Source organism: Hetaerina americana, unplaced genomic scaffold, assembly GCF_022747635.1.
Source record: "Hetaerina americana unplaced genomic scaffold, ioHetAmer1.1.p SCAF_2, whole genome shotgun sequence".
Lineage (NCBI taxonomy): Eukaryota > Metazoa > Arthropoda > Insecta > Odonata > Calopterygidae > Hetaerina > Hetaerina americana.
Window position 1 is genome coordinate 66,402,670 of NW_027286763.1, and position 13,209 is coordinate 66,415,878.

Consider the following 13,209-nt stretch of genomic DNA (forward strand, 5'->3'; position numbering starts at 1 on the left):
TATTAAAATTAATCTGCAATTGATAAACAAAACTTAGGAACTACCTAGACATGCTAAACACTTTGGATATTATTGCAGTAACTTAATTATGCTTGAATTTTATATTTTTCCACGCAGATTCAATATTTCTCAGCGTGATTTCAACGCTAAAACGCCATTATCACGGGTTCACTGCTTTAGCAATTTTAAATATCTCGTTTAAATAAGCGTAGTAAGTAGGGACAAAAGGGGAAGGGAATGGGGAAACGTAAAAAATGAGAGTAGAAGATGTTGGGTGGGGGGTCAAAGGATTGGAAGAGGGAGGTGAAGGAGGTATGGGAAATCTGTAATGGCAATTCACTGTAATCACAACGCGGAGAGTGTAATTGGGAGAGGTTGGTTGAAATTTAGCGGGGACTTATGGAATTACTGTTATTTGGTTTTGACTGGAGTGGCAAATTTGGAAGAAAATGGTCGGCAATGAAAATCAGTCTAATTATTTAAAAGATCTGTATTAGGTAGTTTTTTCCAGTAAATGTTTTCCAATCATTGTAAAAATTCCAGTTGAAAACCTTCATAGATGTGTAGGATCTTAGGTTAAAATATCCCTCATGACCTATGTCCATCACGTTTTCAGAAAAGTTTAGCGTCTAGTCCTCGCTAATCTAAACTTTTTGTATTCATTCACTCTGGCGGAGAACTTTCCTCCAGTTTATTCTATTTAGTTACCATTAAATTTCTCCCATGACATCATATAAACTTTGCTTTTCTGTAATACATTTATTACAGCCTCTGGAATTAAATATTAATTAACCGAGAGTTATGAGTTATGGAAGTTTATGTTTTGGTTATGTATACATACGTGTCTGACTAATGTGTAGGTAATATTTCCCAGAAATAATGATTTCCACTAAATTTTGGATTTATCTGTGAACACTTGATAATGGCTTCGCAACGTTGAAATCAACGTTGGAGAATATTGACTTTGTGTGAATGGTTGTTTGTTTCAATCAGCATAATCGTCTACGACAAAGATAAACTGAAAGGTTTGTTAAGAATACCTTAATATAAAATACTTAACTTCAATGCTCTACAAAGTTCCCTGTATCTGCCAGAATTACGTACCGAAAGTCTGCGAATGTACGTGAAGACCGAGTAACAAAGGTTTGCGATGGTTCGCTGAAATACTTGTTAGGGATATTAAAAATCTTATTTAGCCTTCTTGCTAGCACATTTTTCCTCTCTCTCGCTAAATTGTTGGAATTCCTTTAAGGAGAACAAGTTCTTTCCTTAACTTACAGTCTTTAGTCGGTAGAAAAATATGGAAAAAATCTCCTCCATTTAAGGTAAATTGCTCGAAGTAGAGGTCTTGCCTTGTGGGGCGTTTACAGGTGGAAAACAAATTTATAATTACCCTGATGTAATGTATTTTTGCCAGTTAATCATCCTAATTAATACCTTAGCTACGAGCTGAAAGAGACAATATCGATGTAAACTGATGTGAAATAATAAATAGATGATTCATCGCTAATTTCGGATCAACGTTGACCATACTATCCGAATGTGACTCAAGGAATTTTATTTATTTTATTTTTTATTAATATATACCCGGCCAGCCACCACCAGGGTGTGTGACAGGGGGTGAATACGCACCGGAATAATTTTACCCGGACATGACCCTACCGCGGTCGAACAATGTTATTATGATTCCCTATCGTTCGTGGAAAAAATGACATCTTAAATCTATCTGTTCTACTCTTAATCTCTCTAATTTTATTAGCAAGATCCCTCCTACCGTCGTACGATGGGGGTAATAGTACATTTTCAACATCACTGCTAAAGAGACCACCTTCCAATTTATGCAAGAGGTTCAATCTGTAATTTAACCTTCGCTCCGTGAGTGATTCCCAGCTTAGCTGCTCTAATATTTTGGATACGCTACTTAGTTAATTATAACAACGTTTTACGAATCTAGATCCTCTACGCTGTACGCGATCCAATTCGGCAATTAATCCTACTTCGTGAGGATCCCACATGCTTGCAGAATATTCTAAATGAGGCCTAACAAACGACAGATAACATTTCTCCTTGTTACCTTTTCCATGTATTCCCCGCATGTGTTTGACCCAGAGAGAGAGAGAGACTCTGTGAGTGAGGGTAATGCTTAGGTATTTAATTGAGCCCACTTATTCCAATTCGATGTTCACAATGCAGTAGACGTTCGGGTGGGAATTTCTATTTTACCAAAAATTTATGACTACCACTTTTTTAAGTTTAATTCTAATTGCCAAGTGTCGCACCAGCGTTATGTAGCATTAAGGTCATCTAACAACGCGGCTGTGTCCTCAAGATCACTGATATCACGGTAAATCACTGCATCGTTGGCAAATAGCCGTATCTTACTAGCGATTACGGAGTCAATTTCGTTAACATAAAGTAGGAATAAAAGAGGTCCGATTACACCTCCGTTCCCAGGGGAACGTCTGAGGTAACTTCTACTACATTTGACCTAACCCCATCTACGGCTACTCACTGAACCCGACCATTCAAAAAGTCTTTGACCCAACCTTGGATATTTTTATTTATGCTATACGCTTATAGCTTTGCGAGTAGTTTACTATGAGGTACTTTGTCAAAGGCTTTCTTAAAATTTAGAAAAATCGCTTCCACTGGAACATTGCTTTCTCCTGAAATAAGAATATCATGAACAAAAAGCGCAAGTTATGTCTCGCAGGATCTACTTTTTCGGAAACCGTGCTGATTTTTCATTAATAACTTCTGATTATCGAGGTGTCTCACGATCGAACTAGCAACTATATATGTTCTATAACCTTGAACGAAATGGATGGGAGGGAAATAGGTCTGTAATTACTCGGTTCCTCCTTGTCCCCGTTTTTAAATATTGGTATTGCTTTAGCCGTTTTCCAATCTTTGGGAACCTTGTGATCCATCAGCGTCTTCTTAATTATTATTTCTACATTCGGCGCAATTTCCGAAGCTAGATCCTTAAATATAAGAGCGGGTATTTCATCGGGCCCGGGGAATATTATTAGGCTTAATATTTCTTCGCAAACTTTCTGTTCCATTATATGAGATTTCAATTTTGGGCATCGGTTGACCGGCACGATTTGGTAAGCTATCGGAGGTAGTTGGTGAGATATTAGCGAAGACGCTTTAAAAAAAGGAATTTCCTAAGTTAGCCTTTTCCAAACTGATGGTTATTATTTCGCCTTTATCATTTTTGAGTGAATCGACAGTTGTCTTATTTCCCTGAACTTCTCTGACGTATGACCGAAATGATTTCGGATTCTCTTTTAAATTTTCCATTAACCTTTTCCTTTTTAATTCCCTTAAAGCTATCTGCAATTCATTCTTGGTATTCGCCCTAGATATCTTATAATCGTAAGTGATATCATTATTTTCGCCGCTAGATATATCCTCCCTAATATTTTCCATCTTGGCGTGACATAGCCTTTGACCTCGTAATGCTTTTCTAACATCCGCGTTGTACCATATAGGTTCCGTGTGAATTTTATAAATTTACTGATACCACCCCCGATTCTATTTGATCTGTCATTTCTGTAAATGGAAAAGGATTTTGGGAAAATTTCACCGTCGACAATATCAGTGGATAACCAGCTTTCTGTCCCAATAATTATATCTGCGCCTGTGCTTTGAGTAAGGTGATGATATTCTGCGACTTTGTTTATTAAACTCTGGCAATTTACTGCCAATAAATATAATGTTCCCTTGACATTACAGTTTTTTGAAATTTTAACGAGGCTCTTATTCTTATTAATATCGAATCCCTTATAAAATTTTCCTTCCGATACTGTCTGGTTGGTGTTAAATGAACTATTACTAGTACGGAACCTCACTTCATTTAAAGCTACATAATTTGGCAAAGAAGACTATAGAGACCCACTAATTGACCTACAAGCTGACCTACTTTAATCTGAAAAGGCCCTGCAGTAAAACGTTTTACCTTAAAGAGAATCGGACCATGGGCTTTCAGGTTATACTTTCAGCTTACCAATCCAATGCCTTACCCCCGTACCTAAACGGAATCTTCCATACCATTGAATAATTGAATTAAAAAGCCATATGCTGACTCAGTTCCAACCTGAGTGCTTTGAAAAATCAATTTCGATATCCAGAAAAAGTAAATTTTTGTTTAATTTAATAAAAAAATAAACTGAATGATTTGAATATTAAAATCCGCACATATTTTGCAGAGATTGACGGTTCTGGTGTATCCTGTTACATTTTTCTGGTTTATACAGTTTCGCATTGTTTATACAAACGTATGTAGTGAATGAGTAGAGGACGTTAGGCAGGCGAGGAAGAGGAAGGAAAAGAATAATCAAGTTAAACAGAATGAAGGGATGTAGAATATATGTGGAATTGAAGAAGGCTTTATTGTAATTTGAGTTTTCATGTTGTGTTTTTTAAGCGGGGCTTACAAATATAGCAGTAGTTGGTCTGTATTCGAACAAAACTTACCTTAAATTGTAGGGTACACAATAATAAGACGTGTACTAATAATTGTTCATTGTGAAAACTCTCACAGAAGCGGATGAGCATGCTTCTCATAGAATAACATATGATTTTACTGTCATAATGAAGGATTGCATTATCAATGGGGCTTTATTTCAGGAAAATACACTACACGTGTGCAGTTTTATCCGTGAGAGGCATCGGATATCGTATTTCATGAGCGCGTATCCAAGTGATGTTAAGTCGCAGCGTGAGGAAATATGTGGTAGCAAGGAATACACATTTACACATCTTATTAGCTTCGTGTTTTTTCACTACATGAAATTCGATGCCAACGTACGTACGTAGTGGCAACAACAGAGAACATTTTTCCTCAGAGAATACTTAAGATAATGTTAACGGAAGTTGGAGAATTTTCAGCCTAATGTTAAAACTTTTTCTTCATCGGGAACTAATATCCAAAGCGACCCTTGTTGCTTTATGTTTTAGGAATCGTAATTTTAGACGCCATAGGAGTCGTGGAGAAAGATAAAATGCATGAAGGTTAAATTAGGTTGTTTTTTAATCATTGAAACTTATGCAAAACAAACAAAAAATGAGTACAAAAGTGAAGAGAGGGATACATTTCGTCTTCGGAGAGTCGCTACACCCAGCTGCTGGGGAGTGCTTCTCAGATGAAAACTGAATAAAGCATCATTCGGCCGAATTGCAAGAGTTCTTTTCTGTCCGGAAACGAGATTCCGTTCCAATCCTTAAAGTTTACTGAGTTCCTAGAGGTCATTCGTGTTTCTGAGTGAATATCGTGGAACGCCGAGTAGTTTGTAGTACCACACCTTCGGATCCAATCTGGCAGGAGAGAATTCAAAGAGGTTCCAGGTGGCTCTGCAGCTTGTGGAGTGGTGTTACTTTTCTTATCCATCAACTCCGGTCATAACCGTTCGGAACCACTTTTGACCGGATCTTCTCCGGCTCAAATCACACGCGGCGACTCCCCGTCAGGCCCTCTGAGTTTTCTCTCATTCATTTCAGAAGAGCTCTCCCGAGCGTCACCCTTCGGATGTCCAAAACCAGTCCTCTTGTCGTCATGAGCCGTCAGGGTAGGCGGGGGATGTCATTACGCCCACCCAGTGGAATAACCCGCGCCAACCTACGGGTGATAACCGTATCCACCGAATCCGTAACCACCGTATCCGCCGAATTTGCCGTATCCTTCGTATTTGCCGTATCCGCCGTACCCACCGTCTCCACCGTATTTGCCATATCCGCCGTATCCGCCGTCTCCACCGTATTTGCCGTATCCGCCGTATCCGCCGTATCCGCCGTATCCACCGTATCCACCGTATCCGCCGTATTTGCCGTATCCGCCATATCCACCGTCACCGCCGTATTTTCCGTATCCGCTATATCCGCCGTATTTGCCGTATCCACCGTATCCACCATAGCCGCCATATTTTCCGTATCCACCGAATCCGCCATACCCGCCGTATTTGCCGTATCCACCGTATCCACCATAGCCGCCGAATTTGCCGTATCCACCGTATCCGCCGAATTTTCCGAAATCACCATATCCACCGTATCCGCCGTATTTGTCAAATCCACCATATCCGCCGTATCCGCCGAATTTGCCGTAATCGCCATATCCGCTGTATCCACCGTATCCTCTGTATTTGTCAAATCCATCGTATCCGCCATATTTAGTGAAGGAAGGTGCATATTTCATGATCGGCCGTGGAATGGGATGCGATACCTCGCTCTGGAAGTGAGTATAGGAGGTGGCGGCAGGCTTAGCGATGGCGACCGGTTTTGCGATTGCTATTGCGGGGGCGTGGTAGACAGGAGCATGGTAGACAGGAGCATGGTAGAACGGGAGGTCGTAGTCCGGGGCGTGGTAGTCGAAGTAGCCTCGTCGTTCCCGGACGGCTTGCGCGGTGGCGAGGATGGCCAAGCAGGCGAGGATCTGAAAGGGTGTGAAGAGTGTTGGTTAAGATTATTGTTCGTATGATACGACCGGAAAGATCTTTCCTTCGGGCCTAGAAGCTGTCAGAATGTCGCGGCAGTGGCTTTTGGCAACGAAGCTTGGGTATTGGAAAGGTGGATTAGAGGGGGACAAGTATTGAGGAACTAAGCAATGTCACTAAAGAAAGAGGAAATATGAGGAAGAAACACTTAAGAATTTTTGAGTTCCCGATTACAATCGGCATAATTAATAATGAGAAAAATTGTAAAAAACAGTTATAGTTGAAAATCCACCTAAATTCCATGAGTGGGAGAAGATGTTCAAACTCTTATTCATTGCCCTTTTTTAGCTTCTAAAATAATCTCTCGTTCAATGGAAGACTTGTTATTTTGAAATATTCTTAAAAGTACTCATTAATTTGCGGTCTTGCACTAGACCTCTTTGCCACGAATTGTTGTCCATGATTAATTCAGTGAATTGCTAAGACACCTGATGCTTCTTTTTTTAGATACGCAATGCACCCACGTTGTCGAGAAATGATCTTCGGTGCTCTATATCTCTTACAGATATGTGATTTGAGTACCGCTACAATGGCAGGTCGATTGAATATGCTGGTCCAGACTTAGAAACTGTATGGAATGGATAACTTCTGCATGGAATACATTGCGTTAATACGTATACGATTGATAGTAATAACAGAGTAATGTTGATACTTCATGATTGTAAAAAACGGTTTATCTTTTGAAATACTAGTAAATTTATAAGTATTAAGGAGTTAGAGGACATACACTCAATGCCTTTCACCACGTTCCCTTCAAGGTAGGCTACGTCAAAGATGCCTGAGCTTATGCTCTGAAATGAAACATCCTTTTTTTATAATTTATCCTATTCTGTCCCATCCTCGCTTCTGCCTTTCGTTTGTGTAATATTCAAATGTAGTTTCATTAATTCTCTTCTTCTCGTGTTTTATTATTTCTCATCTAGAGAGTCTCCTCTACTACCTTCATCCATGCCTTTCTCGGCTTCTCCCGAGCTTTCGGTTTTCTCTTATATCCCTCATATTCGCCTCTCATCCATTCTCTCAATATGGCCAAACCAGTAGGGCAGCTCTTCTTGCATATCTGCCTTTAATCGGTGCATCAATACAAATTTTTTGATAACGTACATACCTCACCTTATCTCTCCGATGTTTATCGCAAACACTTCTGAAGTACCACATTAACACCTAATGCCTCATGGTGTGTGAAAATGAAATTATCACATCTGTGATTTCGTTGTGGAAAATTTTGAATTTGGTGAAAACTCAACCGCAATCTTTCATGACATGTGACACTGTTCTACTACTGGAAGAGTAAAATTAACTGTTACCTTTGATGTAGATTTTCCCTATGTTCTCTATAGCCGAAACTCATTCTTATATTAAACATATTAGTGGTACTACATAACTTACATTTTATAATACTGAACCGTATTGGGTTTATTTGGCTGAAATTGATAAGATACAGTGTATAGTTCATTTTATTATTACTGCTACTATTATAACCTTTTAACCCTGTTTTAGGGTACGGCAAGTTTAATAAATATGACTAATACTATTAATTAGTAATTTCACAATGAATGCTTAAATTAAATTTATGTTAATTTCGTACAGTAATAGTGTAAGTATTCGAATCACTATTTGCTTAAATTAACTTTAATACATGTAAGTGATCTTTACAGGGGAACATGATCTCCTGCGAGGATACATTTACCATACAAATGAGTCAAATTTGTAATTAGCTGTTAACCTTGAAATCAACTTGTTCACTGCGATGCTCCAGACTGGCTCATGGGAATACAACAAGTGTCCGGTTTTCTGATAATTCACGAATAACTATAGAGCTTATCATGCAATATCTAAGATATTAAATAGGGCAGTGTTATTTTTTCCAAGAATATTTAAAGGGTGAAAACAAACAGTTCTATTAAAGACTTGGATTTGTATACTGTCTAAAATATGTTGAAATCGGAGCCGCTTCCGATTCACGCAAAATAATCCATTAAAATTCACCATTTTCAACTGAAATTCGTGGAAATAATCGTGCTGAAAGTATCGGTAAATGGTGTAAACGATACATCCCTATACCATCAACTTATGCCCTGAGTTTAAAAATTATTTAGCATAAGTAATTTCATCCATGAACCCTATTGATTATCCTTAAAATACCAAGAAACCAATAAAGCGAATTGAAAGAGAAATGATTGTTGAAGCTTGTTTTTATGAGCAAACCCGGTTCAGTTCATAGTTTAGGAAACATTAATAAGAAAACGTATCATTTATAAGTGCAGCTGTTAAGAAAACTTTTTGTGACGAACTGATCCAACGCTTCAGTTTCCTGCAAACACGAAAACCCGGCGATGCGCAACGTATGGAAATGTTATAGGTGAAGAAAAAAACATCGAGACGACTCCGGTTTTCGCAAAGCGTTTTCGAGAAAATGGGGAAACCTCGGTGGCAATGAGTATTAAATCTGAGAAAATGCACGAAGGGTCATGCTGTTGCGACCGCCGTGAATAGCAGCCATAGGTGGACAAACGGAATGGTGGTGACGCGCCGCAAACTTGCTATGACGAGGAGGAACTTATTGCGTGGATGTCGGGCGAGGTGCTCAGCAGAAGTATGCCATCCAGTTTCGTAACTGGAATTCCACGAGGTCCATTCAGTTCTGACCAAATGGGGCACATGGCTGGCTCCTTATGAGTCGGCCAGGTTGATTAGCTTACCCTGCTAGTATATCCTATTTGACACATCCTACGTTGTGATTCTGAAGAAGAGCCGAAGCAAGCGAATTAAATCCAGGCGGAAGCGAGTTTCAGAGGATGGTCTCGGTACGCACGTGACAGGTGAAAGCGTAATGAGTGTTTCTATTCGATAGCGTGACCTTACGTGACCATGTGCGGCTTATTTCTATTTCTATTTTTGATTTGGTTAGCTGTCGTTTCCGTAACGTGATAAGGCTACAGACATTTGTGGTTGATGGGTTATAGTTTATGCTCTGTTCACTCCGTCATTCCCCACATTATGTAAGTCACTGGCCCATTGGTCAGCAGCGTGTGTGTTGCTATCCACGGTATCATATCCGTAGCGTACCTTTTTTAGGGAAAGTACGTACTTTGATCAGGGTGTCTATCAATTCTAAAAACATACATGCCATTAATGACAATCCATTCGATGGAGGCAAAATGAAAAAAGTTTCATTAACTTATATCACCCCTCCATACTTATCTCTTCCATATTACACAGTGCATACCCCCTTCTCTCCTCTTCCACGTTCATAAGTTGTTGCATGTCTACTCTTCTGTTCATGTGACAATATATCATTTGTATTCGATTGTCTCCCCGTCAACATTCGCTTATTTTTCTTGATCTACCCCTTCATCTCAAACGTATCACTCCTCTCGTATATCTGTTGGGTAAAATTATGCTCTGATCCATTAGCAGCTCTGAAGCCGGAGAGTAGAAGGTAAAATATGCTAAACTAGTGAACCAAAAGCTGGAAGACGTGAAAGAGTTTGGTTATTTGGGAAGCAGTGTCAGCTACGTCAAGAAGGAAATAGTTAACTGAATAGAACAACGAAAGAAGGAATTACACCACAAGAAAGGTCAGCCAGATTCATGAATGAAACGAAATAGTTATTAAAGCGTATGTGTAAAACGTGTTCCCTTTTGGCGGTGAGGCTCAGACGTAGTAAAAGAGGTTCGGGAAAATATTAGAATGGCGAAAGTTAAATGAGGGATTAATAACTAAAGAAAAGATCATGAAAAGAGTAGCAAATGAAAGGAACATAGTAAGAACAATAAGTCGCCGAGGAATGTGAAGAATGTGAAATGTATAAAATGGATTGCAGGTATCCCAGGTATAAATGAAATGCGTAACAAAAGTTACGAAGGACATCAGCAAGGAAAAATATGGAGAAATGGAGGGGTAAGACGATCAAGGAAGTAAGTGTAGTGCTACACCAACCTGCTTTTTAGGACTGGTGACCCCTGATTTGAAGAGAAATCATATTGGTTTGGATGTGGAAGGCGATCAGTTTTATGCTGCAATCAGGATTCTCGATTTTGACGGTTAGGAATGGCGAAGGGCTAAATACTCTCTGGTATTTGATAAATACCATTAAACCACCGTTACTGAAAGACTCACTATTCATAATATCGAGTCGCGCTACATATTTGATTAAAAAATTGTCGCGAAGGTTGTGTGAGGCTTCTGGCTGGGAAAACTTAGCAACTTACGGGCTTTTTGGCTGAAAACTCACGAGTTCTGAGAGACGAATGAGCTGGCGCGTCATCGTGGGGAAAAAACCCCGCTCCTTCCCGAAAACGCTCCTTTAAAGTTCGAGCCGTTTTCGCCTGATTGCCTCTCTTAAGCGTTTCATAACCCCCAGGTAGTAATGTTGACTGACGGACCTTTAGCTAGGTAATGGTGATGCAGAACCCCCTTTGCATGGAAAAAACAGCAACACCTTGACATTCGAGCGAACTTGTCGAGCTTTTTTCGGGCTGGAGGATGTTTCACCGATCCATTGTGAAGGTTGCAATTTTGTTGCGATGTCATATCCATAAACCGATGACTGTTTCAATGTTATATCTGTAAACCTGTTATGACCCTGGACAAGAAGGTTTTATCCTCTTCAGCTCGATCAAACAGCTCCTGACAGAGTTGAGCTCGATGTTGTTTCTGGTCTGCTGTCATTAGGCAAGGCACACATTTGGCGGCGACTCGAAGCATCCTCAATTTTTCAGTCAGGATGTCATAGTACGAACCAATCGAGATTCCGTACTCTTATGCAAGTTCCCTGACAGACAAACGTCGATTTTCACGAACGAGATCGTTCACTTTCTCGGTGGGATCATCAGTCGATGTTGATGGTCTTCCAAAACGCTCGTCATCTTCAACTGATTGCCGCCCCTTTTGAACCAGGTAACCCACTCATAACACGCGGTACGTTTCATATCATCCTCATCATAAGCCTTAGTAATCAACTCAAACGTTTCCGTGAATGATTTGCGGAGTTTCACGCAGGATTTCACAGAACAACGTTGTTCCTTCAAAGAGCTCATTTCCGCGAATCCGATTTTTCACTGCACTCCACGAACACCCCTTCACATAAATGGCCGTAACTAATCAACAAAACAACATATCAACAAAGTGATTGAAGTCAGTTATTTGGGAAGTTTCTGCAGACACAACACCTATAAGCGGTTTAAAAAATAACCAACTGGAGTTGGGCCAAAAAATAACCGCTATAAAAAAGTTCGAGAACATTTGGAACACACCTCGTAAGTAATATCGAGTGATACAATTTTGAAGCATATTATCGCTTTGGTTTACTCTGCCTGAGATTATTACTTATATGATTAATTAAAATAGTCTATGATCAGATTGGACTACCGTCCTGAAAAAATTACCTCCCAAATTTGTCGATAGTCCAGGAGAGTCCAATGCTAGAATAGAAAGTGTAGCATCCTTTGCATCCGTCGTCCTGTTGACTTTTCTTCCGAGAACTTAGGACTCTATTTTTGGTAGAAGAGTGAAGGTCAATAATTCGCTTTTCGGAAGTTTATTGGCCGTATGATGAAAATCCAACCATGGGATTTCACCACTAGATACCTCTGGTTTGTTGCTTACATTTCCGAAATTTCCTTTCCTTTAGCAATGAGATCAACAACTTACAACTCGAAAAACGTGTCTAAAACCTCATTTGAAAAAACTACCGTTGATACCGAATCAATTTTATTTGGGATTTGAATATTAAATATAAATTCCATGCAACGTGAACCCCTGTTTGACGTAAAATTCATCCTGTCGATTCAATTAAATGTAAAATACTTTCCTCCCTAAAAAGAGTGTTACTAGGTTGCAAATTTTAAAGTTATATATGTTTTCCTGTACTTGAAATTTTGACAACGATTTCATGGATGGATATATGGGGACGGAGAAAAACTAGAGGAGTAAAATCCCAATTTTTGTAATACGAATTTAACGAAAACCTCTATTATAGTGTAATATTTGTAGGCTTTACCTTTTCTACTGATATATTTCAAATTAATTATTTTGGTCCGTTTGCCAAGTACTGTTAATTTTGCTCTCCGGACGCCGATGGTGGTCCATGTGCCCCTGGGATCCCGACACCTTATCATCATATTTCCCACAAGCCGAACCACCACAAGAGTTAACAGAACAGCCATACCCAAGGGAGGGCTCAAACCTGCCAACTTTGGGTCTTCAGACGAGCGTGTTACCCACCTGTTTTACCCGGTCGGCTTATTGAATAAAATATATTTAACATTACGAAACCTAACTGCTTAGGTAATGTAGACAATCCTGTTTCCGATGAAAATGATGGAAAGAAATGACGAAGCTCATTTAAAAAAAGTAAAATGAACTCTTTGCATGAAATTATCATCATCACGGATTGGAGGAAGGTTTCAGACAGCCCATTACAAATATTTCACATGAAATTAGCTTTCTAAGCACTATCTTCTAGCCTCAGTGGTTCCCTCTCCATTTGGTTACCTTAATCTGTTTTCTTCTTCGGTTCTTAGTATTTTCTTCAATCGTTAGTTTTTTCCGAAAGATTTGGTCTCTTTCTTTCCCTGCTAAACTGATATTTTTCTTTCTCATCAAAGCTCGAATTCACTATCTCTTAAATAAAGCCGGCCCAATTTTTGAGCGAATTGTCATGCAACAGTAGGGCTACATACAATATGCGGACAAAAATTACGCCACTTG